Genomic DNA, 20,553 nt, shown 5'->3' on the forward strand with positions numbered 1-20,553 from the left:
TAAAAACGGTTGATTCATCTAAAAAAGAGTCGACTCATAGTGCTTCAAACGAGTCGCCTTGATACGGATTCATTAGGTGTTTCGCCATGACGTACGAACGAAACCAAGTTATTCACGTGCACGCGCAAACCCGGGAGATTTCAAACCTGAGGCCCCGCCCTCTGACGCAGAAACCGAGACACAAACACACACACACACACACCCACAAACACACACACACACACAAACATGCCGGTCGATTGAAGTCACACTGCAGATGGATATATTGAGTCTCTACCCAAAGATGAAACCTCAGCATTATAGCCAAGCAGTTGGAAACTACTGGAAACTTCTGGAAGCTACATGCTACAAAGAATACTTCATCAGCGTTTGTTAAAGGAAGGATCAGTAACTTACTGATAGACGTCAGGATGGGTTTCTTCCTCCATTTCTCAAGTGTAAGTACGTGCGATTAAAGTTGCCTCGTTGACTCTAGCTTGCAAATGTATTTAGTTGTGATTTGTTACTTGTAACCGCGTGTACTGTATGAGGTTAACTGGCTATATTCTCTTATCGTGTGCAAAGTCACGTTAAAAACGCGACGCGTGCTGCGTTAACGGAGCTCCGTGGACGGGGAGTAACGTTAGTGTGTGTGTCTGTGTGTGCGTGCGCGCGCTGTCGTCCGGAGGTGTGTGTGTTTGTGTGTGTGTTTGTGTGTGTGTGTGTGTGCGCGTGTGTGTGCGCGCGCGTTGTCGTCCGGAGCAGGGTTAAGTGCGTGTGTGTGTGTGTGTGTGTGTGTGTGTGTGTGTGTGTGTGTGTGTGTGTGTGTGTGTGTGTCTGTGAAAAGAGCAGAGTGAGAAGCTAGGAGATCTCCTCAACTGTTTTTGGAGTTTTTGTTCAATAAAATAGTCAGTCGTCTGTATTTTCAAGTCCATAGTCTGTATTTACATTGACCCACTGGCAGCTAAAATCCACGCCTACACTATCTAGCGTGTATGAACTGTGATTACTTTTATATTGCTGATTAGCTGTTTGGCATTTCATTCTCTGACTGAAGGCAGTCGACCAATCGCGACAGACTGTCATTGGTCCAATCAGCGCAGATTAGCTTCGCGCTAAGGAGGGGTTTGGGAACAAATGAATCCCTGAACGATTCATACAGGAGTCGCTGGGATAATTAGGTAAAAATAAATGCAGATTATAAGACCATGAAAGTGTTTTTTGACCTTGCATGCATATTAAACTGTTGTTGGAGACCCTTACAACCAAGATATGACCCTATTTCATGTATAATATGGGCTCTTTAAAGTACTAATTAAAATACCCTAAACATAGTTGGTCATTTGAAACAGATGAAACAGCTTTCTTCATCTCGTTTATATACACTATAAACAGCAGCTACACTAATTATTCTCTTTATTCTCTATTTCCACCTGGGGATCCTCATCCCGAGACCCTCAGTCCACGCAGCGCCATTGATTCGATCCAAGACCAGCGACGAGATGATCCCAAGGTTTCCATATCCTGGACCAGGCCGTACCCCGAGGAGCTGCTGTGGTGGTCATGGAGGAGTGGAGAACATGATTCCTGTGACGCTCCAGGGTCTGAAGAGTCTTCGCTGAGGTCCAGCTTCCCACCTCTGGCATTTGGACTGCAGCTCTGCACAAGACCTTGGCCAGTGGAGAAATGGTCGTGCCCATCTGAGCCTGGTTCGCTCGAGGTTTTTTTCTGAACTTTCGCCAATTGGTAAAGTTTTTTCCTTGCTGCTGTCGCCACTGGCTTGCATGGTTGTGGATCTGTAGAGCTGCGCATCGATGGATTTGCTCTTCAGTGTTTGGACTCTCAGTAGTGATAATTAAACCAAACTGAACTGAGCTAAACTGAACTACACTTAAACTTTGAAAACTGAACTAAACTGTTTCCATTTACTTTGATCTTTTATGTGAAGCAGCTTTGACACAATCTACATTGTAAAAGCGCTATACAAATAAAGGTAAATTAAGTTGAATTGAATTATTTATACTTTACAGTATCCTTCAAACTTCTTCTTTATACTTTGATTAATAAAAAATAGTATTATAAATGTCTATAGAATTAATGCAATATTCATACATCTTTCAGTGTCCAAATAACGAAATAATTAGTCGCCTTAAAATTTGAGTTGGATCACAGTAGCTCTACAAGTAAGTTTAACTTGCATTAGCTTACAATAAGTTATGGTCATGTTGTATTGATCATTTAATTTTTACTTTTACTTTTAAAAAGATTATAAACGTTTTTGTCATAGATTTTTTTTAGAAACATATATATATATAAATATAAATGACAATTTTCCATGTTCATTAAAGTTTCTTCATGGAACTACTAATGCCAATAAACAACCTTTATTTTTATAAATTTGTTCACCAAAAAAATGTAAATTCTCTTAGGTCATGCGTAAAAAAGTCTTTAAGTCACGCCTTGTTGCATGCATGCTTCATTTCAAAATTGGTGCAAACTATTTCTTAAACTGTGTCTCAATCTCTCAGCACCAAGGAAACAGGCAGCAATTATACCGGCCCATGCCTAGGTGCAACCCCCTCCAACTCACACCTGCTTAATTTTCACTGCCCCTCCACCAAACCTGTTGACCCTGTTTTTACTGTTTTAAATAATGACTTTTTTAAACAACACAAATTGTACAGTTTACAAACACAGCATTGTTAGTCTACAAAAAAAAAAAAAAAAAATAAATCAAATAAACGTCCTGTTGCACTACTACACTTGGCTTTGGTTTTATTGTAAAAAACGAACAAAAACAAAAAACAAGAAAGCATGTTAAATGACCATCTAAAATAGTGTATGGCTTGCTTAAAAAATAAAGATGATTTAGTATTCAAAAATGTTTTATTTTGAATTAATATTTTTAATACATTGGTCGTACACTTAAGACTACACTTTCAGCTTTTTCATAGTATATGTATGAAGTCCTGTTCATTTACCATAAACCGACATATCTACCTATGATAAAGGCTGATATTTTAGAAATGATGGGATGTTTAAAAAAATGCATTGAGGTTGTCAACGACAAGCGACATTAGGAGTTAAGGAATGCGATCCAAAGATTTTTTTCTTGGTCGGGTAGTTAAAGGGTTAATAGTCACTAGTAGTCTTGAACACCTTGATTAATTGAATCAGCTGTGTTTGATTGGGGTTGGTGCAAAACTGTGCAGAGCTGGGGCCTTCCAGGAATCAAGTTTGAGACCTATGGAGAGCAGCAGCTTTTACTTGTCAGTGAGTTCACACGGCTTCTGAATAGCGTAAAAGTCCAAATGAAACAGTGGATTTTACTTTCTTTTTTAAATTTCAACTGATTTCTTCAGCCGGATCTCACGAGGAAACATAACTATTTTACATTTTTGTCAGTTTAGTGGCTAATTCGTACGAATTCATACAAAATGTTTGATTTTTAAAAAAGAGGCGTGGCACCCAACGCAACCCCTAAACCCAACCGTCATTGCGGAGTGAGCAAATCGTACTAATTTGTACAAATTCATACAAATTAACCACTAAATAAAAAAGTTAGGAATTGCATAAGATAGCGTTGGATTTCCTATTTACCTTTAACCTATTGAAAAAACATGGTCATGTATAATGTGTTAAATGTGAAAATATATAAATGTTTGATATTATTCTATTGTTGAGGGCTAAAAGTTGAAGGAAGTTGATGTTATTAATAGGGCCACAGGGAATCTGCGCACGCAGAAATCCGCAGATTTCTTTAGATTTTTACCTCATCATTGAGTCTATTGATTTACTTGTATAAAGTGTGTACATTTATATTTTTAAGTTTTATAATTAATTTCAGTAATATTATTGACCAATATGTAAATGTTTATTTGATTTATTTACAATAAAGTCATATTTTCTGTCTTTTAGTAAAGATATTATTGTCACACCCTCGGCTCATTCCTGCTGCTCCAATCATCACTCTCCCTCAACCATCCACCTCCCACCACACCTGTAAACAATCACCAGAATACTGATTACCTGCACCTTGACCCGCAATCACCATGTACCAGAAATACCTCCTTCACTCACTCACCGGCTGGAATCGAAGTTGGATGGTTCACCTCATCTTCTCTCACTTTTCCTCTCCTCTTATTCCATGGATGTTTCTCTTCGCCTGTGGATGCAAATACAACTGAATAAGGGAAGTGACTAAGCTTATCTGGTGTTTGACTGAAGATCTGATGCTTACCATGTGAACTGTGTGAGATCGTTCTCCCTCTGCTACACCGCTAACCTGCTTTAAATAAATACCCTTAAAAGATAACATCCTTGTGTGACATGACAATTATATGAGAGACTTACTTTGTTTACCAAATAAGTGGATCTAATTGGATTTGCATTGTAAACATTAAATAAAAGTTTAAAAGGTATTATTTTCTTATTTCGTATATTAAGCTTCTAGTTATGATACTCCCAAAATCATTCCGCATAAAAATGCAGATTCTGTAAAAATATTCTGTGCAGAAATATCAAAAAATGTCCGCAGATTTTGTCTGGCCCAAGTTATTACTATGTTATTACTTAATAGTTCATTTATTGCTGCTTGTTCAAACTACTTATTTAAAATGAGCTGAAACAACACAATTCGTGAGGGTTTTTGTTGGATAACTTAATTGTTTTATGTTGAGTTTTAACTTAACTTGAGTTTATAAAAACAATGAAGTTAACTTTATCGATTTGTGTTGAGACAACATAAAGGAATTGTGTGGAACCCAGCATTAATTACAGTGAGGTTCACTCAGAAAATGATTTTTGCTGCTTGCTCAAACTACTTATTTAAAATGAGCAGAAACAACACAATTCTGGAGATTTTTGTGGGGAAACGTGATTGTTTTATGTTCAATTTACTTCAATTATTTTAACTTGATGGATTTGTGTTGTCAAAATACATGAATTGTGTAAAATCCTGCTTTTTTCGCATGGTTCTTCCACATCGGCCTGCAGCTCTTCTTATGTGTGGCCTGTTTTCTACAGTGACTGATGCGTGCTGAAGTCATTCCTTCTTTATTATTATCTGAGAGAAAACGAGAGCATCCTGTTATGATGGTTGCTATTGTTACCAGACGCAAAACAGGGAGATTTGTTCAGCTTTGTTCCCTTGTTTTTGCAGCCTCTCTTCGGGCAAAAACTTTAGTCTGTATCTCTCCGCACGATCACTACTCCCTCTTCACTCCAGCTTTTGAATCATTTCAGGAAACATTCACTAAACTTTACGCGACTTTAATAGGGTGGTACCAAACTGACCCTGTTCTCCTCACATCTGTATTCATGACCTGAGTTTATGCTTGAGCTGCAGGGGTTCAGTCGCCTGTACGGTCACTGCTATTTTTAGACAGTCTCATGCCTACTTTGTATCTCTGCACCCTTGCTGGAATGCGTGTTGTTTTGATCAAAGGAGTTGTTGAGGCCCAGAAGAATTGAATGTGAAGCGAACACAGAGGGAAGGAGTTTTACTATAGAGTGCTATGCGGACACATGAGCTGTAAGAGGATATGAACTGTACAAATAAAGCTGCTGCAGGATGATGATGATGATGATGTCATGATTCTGTGATTTGAATAAAGGCCTTTGCTTTGAGAAACAATAAAAGCAAGGCCTCACTGCTGAGATAGATCTGTTAATAGTATTGAGTCAGATGTTTTAATAGCCAAACGCTCACCTAACAATGAGAGTTCTGTCAGCATTTACTCAATCTAGAGTTGTTTTAAATCTAGCTTTCTCTTTCATGGAACTGTTAGGGTCTGTGTGTTTTTTTTAATATATATTAAAGACTACAAAAATCATTGTGAAGGTGTATTTTAGTTATATGATCATGTATACAAAATGAAGTTGTTGATGGCCGAATCTGGATTCAACTGTAGAAGCTCGTCCCTGTAATGTGAATAAGAGAGATGCACAATATCAAACCGCTTCCAGTGTGAAGAGCACTTCAGAAATCCAAAGATGCTCATTTTTAATTGAAAACAGTGAAAGAATTTGGAATTTTTAACGATTCTTTATTCATTCATTTTCTTTTCAGTCACTTTATTAATCAGGGGTCGCCACTGCGGAATGAACCGCCAACTTATCCAGCACATGTTTTATGCAGTGGGTGTTTTTCCAGCCACAACCCATCACTGAGAAACACCCATACACTCCCATTCACACACATACACTACAGACATTTTATCATACCCAATTTATAGCGCATGTCTTGGACTTGTCGGTGAAACCGGTGCACCTGGAGAAAACCCATGTGAACACAGGGAGAAATTCCACAAAGAAATGCCAACAGACCCAGCCAGGGCTCGAACCAGCGACCTTCTTGCTGTGAGGCGATCGTGCTACCCACTGCGCCACTGTGACGCCAAAAATTCTTCACAGAACCAAAAATGTAAATTAATGAACTTTAAATTGGAAACTGGATAAATATCTTTGGAAGAATGAACGTTCCCATGAATGTTAAACAAAGTTTACAAAATGGCATCCCATATGTCAGTGGAAAAGATCACATACATTGTCAAAAAGCAACAAAATGTGTTTGAAGATATCTGGAGACCTTTTAGTAACTTCCTAAAGTACAATGTAAGTGTTGACAGTCTGCTACGACAAGAACAAGCTCTGAGGGAGTAGGGTATCATGGTCTAAACAGAGACTTGGAGAACACTCTTTACCTGATTTAAACATTCATTCATTCATTCATTCGTCTTGTTGGCTTAGTTCCTTTATTCATCAGGGGTCGCCACAGCGGAATGAACCACCAACTTATCCAGCATATGTTTTAAGCAGTGGATGCCCTTACTGCAACCCATCACTAGGAAACATCCCTACACACTCATTCAAACACATACACTACAGATTTAGTTTATTCATGTGCAAGTGCATGTGTTTGGACTGTGGGAGAAACTGAAGCACACGAAGGAAACCTATGCAAACATGGGAATGCCACAAGTAATGCCAACTGACCTAGCTGGGGCTTAAACCAGCGACCTTCTTGCTGTGAGGCGATCTTGCTACCCACTGCACCACTATGATTTAAACAAATGATTGCTGTGTCTAAATGATTATTATTCTGTAACTGTGTAATCTGTTGTGATATGCAAACTGAAAAAGTAATAAATATATTCTACTAAAAAGAGAGAGTTCACCCAAAAATGAAAATGTCCTGAGCATTTACTCGCACTCAAGTGATTTCAGACATTTTTGAGCTTCTTTCTTCTCTTGGACCCAAAAGAAGATGATCTGAAGAATGTTTGGGGGAAAAAACAGCCATTGACATGCATAGTAGAACCTGATATGGAAGCGGTTGGCTGATTTTTCCACACATTCTTCAGTATATCTCCCTTACTGTCCAACAGAAGAAACAGAGGAGAAAATGATGACAGAGTTGTCATTTTTATGTAAACTATCCCTTTAAGATACTGCATGGTGTAAAGGGTTTAACTTACTCCATATAAAATATTCTAAATAACAATCTCCATGCTTAAAAAAGATTCTTATTATAGCAAAAATGGGAATCAGACTTGGAGTGTTCTTACGCTGATAGTGATTTAGAAGCATCACAAGCTGTATTGGTATCTACCAAACACAGACAAATTTTATTTAATATTTTGCATAGAACATATAACACCCTCTATAAACTAAAGAAACTTAGTTTCAAGATCTCTGCCATGTGTCAAAGGTGTAAGATATCTACTGGGACACTTCTTCATATGCTCTGGAGCGGTCCATTTTGGAGACATTCTGGAAGTTTGTCATTGCAACATCCTGAGAAATATCAAATAATCAAATTGATCCAGATTCTAAAATCTGGTGATATCAGTTCACTTCAGTTGACCTACCACAGCAGCTATTATATTTTGCTTGCAAGCACTGCAGCTAAAATGTATCCTTCAAAAATGGAAATCTGAGAACTCCCTGAGAAAAAAACCCTGGATCAATGAGCTTGTATCTTATAGTACTCCTGAGAAAATATTGTATTTTGTCAGACAAAAGCTCACCGACTTTGATTATATTTGGGGACCTTTTCTTGACACATCACCTTCGTTAGACTTTAATAGTTGATTATTTCGTATAATTATTGTTAGTTTTGCTAGTGTTCTTATTTCTCTTATTTTATATGTTAGATTAGGTTACTTTATTTATACCCGAAGGTAGATTTGGTTTGCAGTCAAGAGTCCCATCTCAAAACAGTGCCACACAAAGGAACTCATAGTAACAACAACAAATTAAAGCTGCAAGCAGCGATGATAGGGACCTCGCACCCGGGCTCACCGCCGCCCGGTGACCTTACGATGACAGAGAACAGCGAACAATAATAATTTAAGCCAATATATAAAAAAAGATCTAAGAAAATCACAGATTTATACCAAACTTCCTCCTGTCAGCAGGTGGCGCTATAACTGTGACTTAAGATTGGCATGTAGATGTCTTCCGGAGAGGAATCTTATCAACCATGTGAAGTTTCAGGCACATGGGACATTGTGTGGCTGAGTTATAAGCCAAACTACCTTCTGCCAGCAGGTGGCGTTATGACTGACTCAATATTATTATGTAGATGTGTTTTGGAGAGGACTTTCATCAACCATGTGACATTTTAGGCAGATCTGACATTGTGTGGCCGAGTTACAAGCCAAAATTCCTTCTGCCAGCAGGTGGCGCTATGACTGACTCAATATTGTTATGTGGATGTGTTCAGGAGAGGACTTTTATCAATCATGTGAAGTTTCAGGCAGATCAGACATTGTGTGGTTGAGTTATAAGGCATTCCTGTTCTATGGCGAAGCGTTGAGGTTTGTCATGCCACCACAGACACGCCCCTCTGCAAAAACTCTAGATCTTCACAATATATCATCGCTAGAGCTTTCAGATGACACCACTCTATTTTGGTGCTGATACGGGAAAGTTTGTGGGAGGAGTTTGTTAGAGTGTCAAACATGTCATTTCCTGTGGCCAGCAGGTGGCGCTATAACTGTAATTGGACATCGGCACGTAAACCTGGTTAGGTCAGGACTGTTATTAAATGTGTGAATTTTGAGGCAGATCGGATAATGCATGCCAGAGTTATAAAGACTTCCTGTTTTGTGGCGAATCATCAAAGTTTGCGAGGCCGCCACGGACACGCCCATCGATGAAAACTCTAAAGCTTCGCAATTTAACATCGCCAAGGCTTTAAGATGACAAAACCCAATTTTGGTGTTTATCAGATAAAATCCCTAGGAGGAGTTCGTTAAAATACAACGCCTGGAAATGGCAAAAGCGCCACTTTTTCGTCACAGGAAGTTAAAAATATCCGACTTCCTGTTGGGTTTGAGATATGGCTCCAAGAGACTTTTTCATATGTTTTGGCATGTTTGAGGTGTGTGCCAATTTTTGTGCATGTGCGTGATTCGTAGATCGGGGGCTCGTCCATTTAATTTTTCTAGGTGGCGCTGTCCAGTCATTTTGCCACGCCCACTTCAATATTGTTATGTGGATGTGTTCAAGAGATGACGTTTATCAACCATGTGAAGTTTCAGGCAGATCGGACATTGTGTGGTTGTGTTATAAGGACTTCCTGTTCCATGGCGAAGCGTTGAGGTTTGTCATACCGCCACGGACACGCCCCTCTGCGAAAACTCTAGATCTTCACAATATATTATCGCTAGAGCTTTTAGATAACACTACCCAATTTTGGTGCTGATACGAAAAAATTTGTGGGAGGAGTTTATTACTCCGTAAATCATGTCATTTCCTGTGGCCAGCAGGTGGCGCTATAACTATATCTGGATATTGGCATGTAAACGTGTTCAGGTCAGGACGCTTATCAAGCGTGTGAATTTTGAGGCAGATCTGATAATGCATGCCTGAGTTATAACGACTTCCTGTTTTGTGGCGAATCATCAAAGTTTGCGAGGGCGCCACGGACACGCCCATCGACGAAAACTCTAAAGCTTCGCAATTTAACATCGCCAAGGCCTTTAGATGACAAAACCCAATTTTGGTGTTGATCGGATAAAATCCCTAGGAGGAGTTCGTTAAAATACAACGCCTGGAAATGGCAAAAACGCCACTTTTTCGCCGCAGGAAGTTAAAAATATCCGACTTCCTGTTGGGTTTGAGATATGGCTCCAAGAGACTTTTTCGTATGGTTTGGCATGTTTGAGGTGTGTGCCAATTTTCATGCATGTGCGTGATTCGTGTATCGGGGGCTCGTTCGTTTAATTTTTCTAGGTGGCGCTGTTGAGTCATTTTGCCACGCCCACTTCCGAGACCCATATCAACCTGCTATTTACACCGCGTTTGGTGTGTGTGCAAATTTTCATGAGTTTTCGGGCATGTTCAGACCCTCAAAAGTGCCCCGATAGGGGGCGGAATAATAATAATAATAATAATTAAAGCTGCAAGCAGCGATGATAGGGACCTCGCACCCGGGCTCACCGCCGCCCGGTGGCCTCAGGACGACAGAGAACAGCGAACAATAATATTTAAGCCGATATATATAAAGAAGCCGAGAAAATCACACATTTATGCCAAACTTCCTCCTGTCAGCAGGTGGCGCTATGACTGTGACTCAAGATTGGTATGTAGATGCCTTCAGTAGAGGAATCTTATCAACCATATGAATTTTCAGGCAGGTCGGACGTTGTTTGGCTGAGTTATAAGCCAAACTTCCTGTTGCCAGCAGGTGGCGCTTTGACTGTGTTAATGTTGATATGTTGATGTCTTCAGAAGAGGATTTTAATCAACCATGTGAAGTTTCAGGCAGATTAGACATTGTGGGGCTGAGTTGTAAGCAAAACTACCTTCTGCCAGCAGGTGGCGCTACGACAGACTCAATGTTGTTATGTGGATGTATTCAGGAGAGGACTTTTATTCACCATGTTAAGTTTCACGCTGATCGGACATTGTGTGGTTGAGTTATAAGCCAAAATTCCTTCCGTCACTAGGTGGCGCTATGACTGACTCAATATTGGCATGTATATGTGTTCAGGAGAGGACTTTTATCAAGCATGTGAAGTTTCAGGCTGATCGGAAATTGTGTGGTTGAGTTATAAGCATTTCCTGTTCCATGGCGAAGCGTTGAGGTTTGTCATGCCACCACAGACACGCCCCTCAGCAAAACCTCTAGATCTTCACAATATATCATCGCTAAAGCTTTCAGATGACACCACCCAAATTTGGTGCTGATACTATAACATTTGTGAGAGGAGTTCATTACAGTGTAAAACATGTCATTTCCTGTGGCCAGCAGGTGGCGCTATAACTGTAACTGGATATCGGCATGTAAAGGTGTTCAGGTCAGGACTCTTATTAAACGTGTGAATTTTGAGGCAGATCGGATAATGCATGCCTGAGTTATAACGACTTCCTGTTTTGTGGCGAATCGTCAAAGTTTGCGAGGCCGCCATGGACACACCCATCGACGAAAACTCTAAAGCTTCGCAATTTAACATCGCCAAGTTCTTTAGATGATAAAACCCAATTTTGGTGTCGATTGGATAAAATCCCTAGGAGGAGTTCGTTAAAATACAACGCCTGGAAATAGCAAAAACGCCACTTATTCGCCGCAGGAAGTTAAAAATATCCGACTTCCTGTTGGGTTTGAGATATGGCTCCAAGAGACTTTTTCGTATGTTTTGGCGTGTTTGAGGTGTGTGCCAATTTTCGTGCATGTGCGTGATTCGTAGATCGGGGGCTCGTCTGTTTAATTTTTATAGGTGGCGCTGTCGAGTGATTTTGCCACGCCCACTTCATTATTGTTATGAGGATGTGTTCAGGAGAGGACTTTTATCAACCATCTGAAGTTTCAGGCAGATCGGACATTGTGTGGTTGAGTTATGAGGACTTCCTGTTCCATGGCGAAGCGTTGAGGTTTGTCATGCCGCCACGGACACGCCCCTCTGCGAAAACTTTAGATCTTCACAATATATCATCGCTAGGGCTTCCAAATAACACAACCCGAATTTGGTGCTGATACGATAAAATTTGTGGGAGGAGTTTGTTACGATGTAAAACATGTAATTTCCTGTGGCCAGCAGGTGGCGCTATAACTTTAACTGGATATCGGCATGTAAACGTGTTCAGGTCAGGACTCTTATCAAACGTGTGAATTTTGAGGCAGATCGGATAATGCATGCCTGAGTTATAACGACTTCCTGTTTTGTGGCGAATCGTCAAAGTTTGCGAGGCCGCCACGGACACGCCCATCGACGAAAACTCTAAAGCTTCGCAATTTAACATCGCCAAGGCCTTTAGATGACAAAACCCAATTTTGGTGTCGATCGGATAAAATCCCTAGGAGGAGTTCGTTAAAATACAACGCCTGGAAATGGCAAAAACGCCACTTTTTCGCCGCAGGAAGTCAAAAATATCCAACTTCCTGTTGGGTTTGAGATATGGCTCCAAGAGACTTTTTCGTATGTTTTGGCATGCTTGAGGTGTGTGCCAATTTTCGTGCATGTGCGTGATTCGTGGATCGGGGGCTCGTCCGTTTAATTTTTCTAGGTGGCGCTGTCGAGTCATTTTGCCACGCCCACTTCCGAGACCCATATCAACCTGCTATTTACACCGCGTTTGGTGTGTGTGCAAATTTTCATGAGTTTTCGGGCATGTTTAGACCCTCAAAAGTGCCCCGATAGGGGGCGGAATAATAATAATAATAATAATTAAAGCTGCAAGCAGCGATGATAGGGACCTCGCACCCGGGCTCACCGCCGCCCGGTGACCTTACGATGACAGAGAACAGTGAACAATAATAATTTAAGCCAATATTATTTAAAAAATCTAAGAAAATCACAGATTTATGCCAAACTTTCTCCTGTCAGCAGGTGGCGCTATAACTGTGACTCAAGATTGGCATGTAGATGTCTTCTGGAGAGGAATCTTATCAACCATGTGAAGTTTCAGGCACATGGAACATTGTGTGGCTGAGTTATAAGCCAAACTACCTTCTGCCAGCAGGTGGCATTATGACTGACTCAATATTGTTAAGTGGATGTGTTCAGGAGTGGACTTTTATCAACCATGTGAAGTTTCAGGCAGATCAGAGATTGTGTGGAGATTGTGTTATAAGACAAACTACATTCTGCCAGCAGGTGGCGCTATTAAAGACTCAATATTATTATATAGATGTGCTCAGGAGAGGACTTTCATCAACCATGTGAGATTTTAGGCAGATCTGACATTGTGTGGCTGAGTTACAAGCCAAACTTCCTTCTGCCAGCAGGTGGCGCTATGACTGACTCAATATTGTTATGTAGATGTGTTCAGGAGAGGACTTTTATCAATCATGTGAAATTTCAGGCAGATCAGACATTGTGTGGTTGAGTTAGAAGGACTTCCTGTTCCATGGCGAAGTGTTGAGGTTTGTCATGCCGCCACGGACACGCCCCTCTGTGAAAACTCTAAATCTTCACAATAAATCACAGATAGAGCTTTCAGATGACACCACTCAAATTTGGTGCTGATACGATAAAGTTTGTGGGAGGAGTTTGTTACTCTGTAAATCATGTCATTTCCTGTGGCCAGCAGGTGGTGCTATAACTCTATCTGGATATCGGCATGCAAACGTGTTCAGGTCAGGACTCTTATCAAGTGTGTGAATTTTAAGGCAGATCTGATAATGCATGCTTGAGTTATAATGGCTTCCTGTTTTGTGGCAAATCGTCAAAGTTTGCGAGGCCGCTACGGACACGCCCATCGATGAAAACTCAAAAGCTTCGCAATTTAACATCGCCAAGGCCTTTAGATGACAAAACCCAATTTTGGTGTCGATCGGACAAAATCCCTAGGAGGAGTTCGTTAAAATACAACGCCTAGAAATGGCAAAAAAGACACTTTTTCGCCGCAGGAAGTTAAAAATATCAGACTTCCTGTTGGGTTTGAGATATGGCTCCAAGAGACTTTTTCGTATTTTTTGGCATGTTTGAGGTGTGTGCCAATTTTCGTGCATGTGCGTGATTCATAGATCAGGGGCTCGTCCGATTAATTTTTGTAGGTGGCGCTGTTGAGTCAATTTGCCACGCCCACTTCAATATTGTCATGTGGATGTGCTCAGGAGAGGACTTTTATCAACCATGTGAAGTTTCAGGCAGATCGGACATTGTGTGGTTGAGTTATAAGGACTTCCTTTTCCATGGCGAAGCGTTGAGGTTTGTCATGGCGCCACAGACACGCCCCTTTCCGAAAACTTTAGATCTTCACAATATATCATTGCTAGAGCTTTCAGATAACACAACCCAAATTTGGTGCTGATACGAAAAAATTTGTGGAAGGAGTGTGTTACACTGTAAAACATGTCATTTCCTGTGGCCAGCAGGTGGCGCTATAACTGTATCTGGATATCGGCATGTAAACGTGTTCAGGTCAGGACTCTTATCAAGCGTGTGAATTTTGAGGCAGATCGGATAATGCATGCCTGAGTTATAACGACTTCCTGTTTTGTGGCGAATTGTCAAAGTTTGCGAGGCCGCCACGGACACGCCCATCGACGAAAACTCTAAAGCTTCGCAATTTAATATCGCCAAGGCCTTTAGATGACAAAACCCAATTTTGGTGTCGATCGGACAAAATCCCTAGGAGGAGTTCGTTAAAATACAACGCTTGGAAATGGCAAAAACGCCACTTTTTGGCCGCAGGAAGTCAAAAATATCCGACTTCCTGTTGGGTTTGAGATATGGCTCCAAGAGACTTTTTCGTATGTTTTGGCGTGTTTGAGGTGTGTGCCAATTTTCGTGCATGTGCGTGATTCGTGTATCGGGGGCTCGTCCGTTTAATTTTTCTAGGTGGCGCTGTCGAGTCATTTTGTCACGCCCACTTCTGAGACCCATATCAACCTGCTATTTACACCGCGTTTGGAGTGTGTCCAAATTTTTGTGAGTTTTCGGGCATGTTTAGACCCTTAAAAGTGCCCCGATAGGGGGCGGAATAATAATAATAATTAAAGCTGCAAGCAGCGATGATAGGGACCTCGCACCCGGGCTCACCGCCGCTCGGTGGCCTCAGGATGACAGAGAACAGCGAACAGTAATAATTTAAGCCGATATATTTAAAAAATCTGAGAAAATAACAGATTTATGCCAAATTTCCTCCTGTCAGCAGGTGGCGCTATAACTATGATTCACGATTGGCATGTAGATGTCTTCAGGAGAGGAAACTTATCAACCATGTAAAGTTTCAGGCAGATCGGACATTGTTTGGCTGAGTTATAAGCCAAACTGCCTTTTGTCAGCAGGTGGCGCTATGACAGACTCAATGTTGTTATGTAGATGTGTTCAGGAGAGGACTTTTATCAAACTTGTGAAGTTTCAGCCAGATCTGACTTTGTGTGGTTGAGTTATACTGCAAACTACCATCTGTCAGCAGGTGGCGCTATAACTGTGACTTAAGATTGGCATGTAGATGTCTTCCGGAGAGGAATCTTATCAACCATGTGAAGTTTCAGGCACATGGGACATTGTGTGGCTGAGTTATAAGCCAAACTACCTTCTGCCAGCAGGTGGCGTTATGACTGACTCAATATTATTATGTAGATGTGCTCAAGAGAGGACTTTCATCAACCATGTGAAGTTTCAGGCAGATCGGACATTGTGTGGCCGAGTTACAAGCCAAACTACCTTCTGCCAGCAGGTGGCGCTATGACTGACTCAATATTGTTATGTGGATGTGTTCAGGAGAGGACTTTTATCAATCATGTGAAGTTTCAGGCAGATCAGACATTGTGTGGTTGAGTTATAAGGAATTCCTGTTCCATGGCGAAGCGTTGAGGTTTGTCATGCCGCCACGGACACGCCCCTCTGCAAAAACTCTAGATCTTCACAATATATCATCGCTAGAGCTTTCAGATGACACCACTCTATTTTGGTGCTGATACGGGAAAGTTTGTGGGAGGAGTTTGTTAGAGTGTCAAACATGTCATTTCCTGTGGCCAGCAGGTGGCGCTATAGCTGTAACTGGATATCGGCACGTAAACCTGATCAGGTCAGCACTGTTATTAAATGTGTGAATTTTGAGGCAGATCGAATATTGCATGCTTGAGTTATAAAGACTTCCTGTTTTGTGGCGAATCATCAAAGTTTGCGAGGCTGCCACGGACACGCCCATCGATGAAAACTCTAAAGCTTCGCAATTTAACATCACCAAGGCTTTAAGATGACAAAACCCAATTTTAGTGTTTATCAGATAAAATCCCTAGGAGGAGTTCGTTAAAATACAACGCCTGGAAATGGCAAAAACGACACTTTTTCGCCACAGGAAGTTAAAAATATCCGACTTCCTGTTGGGTTTGAGATATGGCTCCAACAGACTTTTTCGTATATTTTGCCATGTTTGAGGTGTGTGCCAATTTTTGTGCATGTGCGTGATTCGTAGATCGGGGGCTCGTCCGTTTAATTTTTCTAGGTGGCGCTGTCGAGTCATTTTGCCACGCCCACTTCAATATTGTTATGTGGATGTGTTCAGGAGAGGGCTTTTATCAACCATGTGAAGTTTCAGGCAGATCGGACATTGTGTAGTTGTGTTAAAAAGACTTCCTGTTCCATGGCGAAGCGTTGAGGTTTGTCATGCCGCCACGGACACGCCCCTCTGCGAAAACTCTAGATCTTCACAATATAACATCGCTAGAGCTTTCAGATAACACCACTCTATTTTGGTGCTGATATGATCAAATTTGTGGGAGGAGTTTATAACTCCGTAAATCATGTCATTTCCTGTGGCCAGCAGGTGGCGCTATAACTGTATCTGGATATTGGCATGTAAACGTGTTCAGGTCACGACGCTTATCAAACGTGTGAATTTTGAGGCAGATCGGATAATGCATGCCTGAGTTATAACGACTTCCTGTTTTGTGGCGAATCGTCAAAGTTTGCGAGGCCGCCACGGACACGCCCATAGATGAAAACTCTAAAGCTTCGCAATTTAACATCGCCAATGCCTTTAGATGATATAACCCAATTTTGGTGTCGATCGGATAAAATCCCTTGGAGGAGTTCGTTAAAATACAACGCCTGGAAATGGCAAAAACGCCACTTTTTCGCCGCAGGAAGTCAAAAATATCCGACTTCCTGTTGGGTTTGAGATATGGCTCCAAGAGACTTTTTCGTATGTTTTGGCGTGTTTGAGGTGTGTGCCAATTTTCATGCATGTGCGTGATTCGTATATCGGGGGCTCGTCCGTTTAATTTTTCTAGGTGGCGCTGTCGAGTCATTTTGCCACGCCCACTTCCAAAGCCCATAACAAACGTAAATTTTCGCCACTTCTGAGGCGTGTGCAAAGTTGCGTGAGTTTTCGGGCATGTTTAGCCCCTCAAAACCGCGATTCATTCCGCGGAAGAAGAAGAAGAAGAAGAAGAAGAAGAAGAAGAATAATAATAAACAGAGCAATTCCAATAGGGCCTACGCACCGTTTCGGTGCTCGGTCCCTAATAATAAAAAACGGAGCAATTCCAATAGGGCCTACGCACCGTTTCGGTGCTCGGTCCCTAATTAAAGCTGCAAGCAGCGATGATAGGGACCTCGCACCCGGGCTCACCGCCACCCGGTGGCCTCAGGATGACAGAGAACAGCGAACAGTAATAATTTAAGCCGATATGTTTAAAAAAATCGGAGAAAATCACCGATTTATGCCAAACCTCCTCCTCTCAGCAGGTGGCGCTATGACTGTGACTCAAGATTGGCATGTAGATGTCACCAGGAGAGGAATCTTATCAACCATGTGAAGTTTCAGGCAGATCGAACATTGTTTAGCTGAGTTATAAGCCAAACTGCCTTTTGTCAGCAGGTGGCGCTACGACAGACTCAATGTTGTTATGTAGATGTGTTCAGGAGAGGACTTTTATCAACCATGTAAACTTTCAGGCAGATGGGACTTTGTGTGGTTGAGTTATAATGCAAACTACCATTTGCCAGCAAGTGGCGCTATAACTGTGACTTAAGATTGGCATGTAGATGCCTTCAGTAATGGAATTTAAACAACCATGTGAAGTTTCAGGCAGATCGGATGTTGTTTGGCTGAGTTATAAGCCTATCTACCTTCTGCCAGCAGGTGGCGTTATGACTGACTCATTACTGTTTTGGGGATGTGTTCAGAAGAGGACTTTTATGAGCCATGTGAAGTTTCAGGCTGATCTGACTTTGTGTGGTTGAGTTATAAGGACTTCCTGTTCCACTGCGAAGCGTTGAGGTTTGTCATGCCGCCACAGACACGCCCCTCTGCAAAAACTCTAGACCTTCACAAAATATCATCACTTAAGCTTTCAGATAACAACCCACCAAACTTGGTGCTGATACAAAAAAAAATAGTGGGAGGAGTTTGTTACTCTGTAAATCATGACATTTCCTGTGGCCAGCAGGTGGCGATATAACTGTATCTGGATATTGGCATGTAAACGTGTTCTGGTCTGGACTCTTATTAAACATGTGAATTTTGAGGCAGATCAGGTAATGCATGCCTAAGTTATAATGACTTCCGGTTTTGTGGCGAATCGTCAAAGTTTGCGGGGCCGCCACGGACACGCCCATCGACAAAAACTATAAAGCTCCGCAATTTAACATCGCCAAGGCCTTTAGATGACAAAACCCAATTTTGGTGTCGATAGCATAAAATCCCTAGGAGGAGTTCGTTAAGATACAACGCCTGGAAATGGCAAAAATGCCACTTATTTGCAGCAGGAAGTTAAAAATATCCGACTTCCTGTTGGGTTTGAGATATGGCTCCAAGAGACTTTTTCGTATGTTTTGGCGTGTTTGAGGTGTGTGCCAATTTTCGCGCATGTGCGTGATTCGTATATCAGGGGCTCGTCCGTTTAATTTTTCTAGGTGGCACTGTCGAGTCATTTTGCCACGCCCACTTCAATATTGTTATGTGGATGTGTTCAAGAGATGACGTATATCAACCATATGAAGTTTCAGGCTGATCAGACTTTGTGTGGTTGAGTTATGAGGACTTCCTGTTCCTTGGCGAAGCGTTGAGGTTTGTCATGCCGCCACGGACACGCCCCTCTGCAAAAACTCTAGATCTTTACAATATATCACCGATAGAGCTCTCAGATGACACCACTCAATTTTGGTGCTGATAGCATAAAATTTGTGGGAGGAGTTTGTTACAGTGTAAAACATGACATTTCCTGTGGCCAGCAGGTGGCGCTATTTCTGTATCTGGATATTGGCATGTAAACGTGTTCAGGTCAGGACTCTTATCAAACGTGTGAATTTTGAGGCAGATCGGGTAATGCATGCCTGAGTTATAACGACTTCCTGTTTTGTGGCGAATCGTCAAAGTTTGCGAGGCCGCCACGGACACGCCCATCGACGAAAACTCTAAAGCTTCGCAATTTAACATCGCCAAGGCCTTTAGATGACAAAACCCAATTTTGGTGTCGATCGGATAAAATCCCTAGGAGGAGTTCGTTAAAATACAACGCCTGGAAATGGCAAAAACGCCACTTTTTCGCCGCAGGAAGTCAAAAATATCCGACTTCCTGTTGGGTTTGAGATATGGCTCCAAGAGACTTTTTCGTATGTTTTGGCGTGTTTGAGGTGTGTGCCAATTTTCGTGCATGTGTGTGATTCGTGGATCGGGGGCTCGTCCGTTTAATTTTTCTAGGTGGCGCTGTCGAGTCATTTTGCCACGCCCACTTCGGTGACCCATATCAACCTGCTATTTACACCGGGTTTGGTGTGTGTGCAAATTTTCATGAGTTTTCGGGCATGTTTAGACCCTCAAAAGTGCCCCGATAGGGGGCGGAATAATAATAATAATAATAATAATAATAATAATAATAAAAAACGGAGCAATTCCAATAGGGCCTACGCACCGTTTCGGTGCTCGGTCCCTAATTAAAGCTGCAAGCAGCGATGATAGGGACCTCGCACCCGGGCTCACCGCCGCCCGGTGACCTTACGATGACAGAGAACAGTGAACAATAATAATTTAAGCCAATATTATTTAAAAAATCTAAGAAAATCACAGATTTATGCCAAACTTTCTCCTGTCAGCAGGTGGCGCTATAACTGTGACTCAAGATTGGCATGTAGATGTCTTCTGGAGAGGAATCTTATCAACCATGTAAAGTTTTAGGCACATGGGACATTGTGTGGCTGAGTTATAAGCCAAACTACCTTCTGCCAGCAGGTGGCGTTATGACTGACTCAATATTGTTAAGTGGATGTGTTCAGGAGCGGAGTTTTATCAACCATGTGAAGTTTCAGGCAGATCAGAGATTGTGTGGAGATTGTGTTATAAGACAAACTACATTCTGCCAGCAGGTGGCGCTATTAAAGACTCAATATTATTATATAGATGTGCTCAGGAGAGGACTTTCATCAACCATGTGAGATTTTAGGCAGATCTGACATTGTGTGGCCGAGTTACAAGCCAAACTTCCTTCTGCCAGCAGGTGGCGCTATGACTGACTCAATATTGTTATGTAGATGTGTTCAGGAGAGGACTTTTATCAATCATGTGAAATTTCAGGCAGATCAGACATTGTGTGGTTGAGTTAGAAGGACTTCCTGTTCCATGGCGAAGTGTTGAGGTTTGTCATGCCGCCACGGACACGCCCCTCTG

The 20,553-nt window shown here is 41.7% G+C and overlaps 1 protein-coding gene across 1 annotated transcript in view; it reads left to right on the plus strand.

Moving 5' to 3' along the window:
* sgsm1a (small G protein signaling modulator 1a) overlaps positions 1-20,553 on the plus strand; it is a 766,057-nt gene that overhangs the window by 305,476 nt on the left and 440,028 nt on the right. The window lies entirely within an intron of this gene.

Source organism: Danio rerio, chromosome 5 (genome assembly GCF_052040795.2).
Source record: "Danio rerio strain M-AB ecotype USA chromosome 5, GRCz13ab, whole genome shotgun sequence".
Taxonomy (NCBI): domain Eukaryota; kingdom Metazoa; phylum Chordata; class Actinopteri; order Cypriniformes; family Danionidae; genus Danio; species Danio rerio.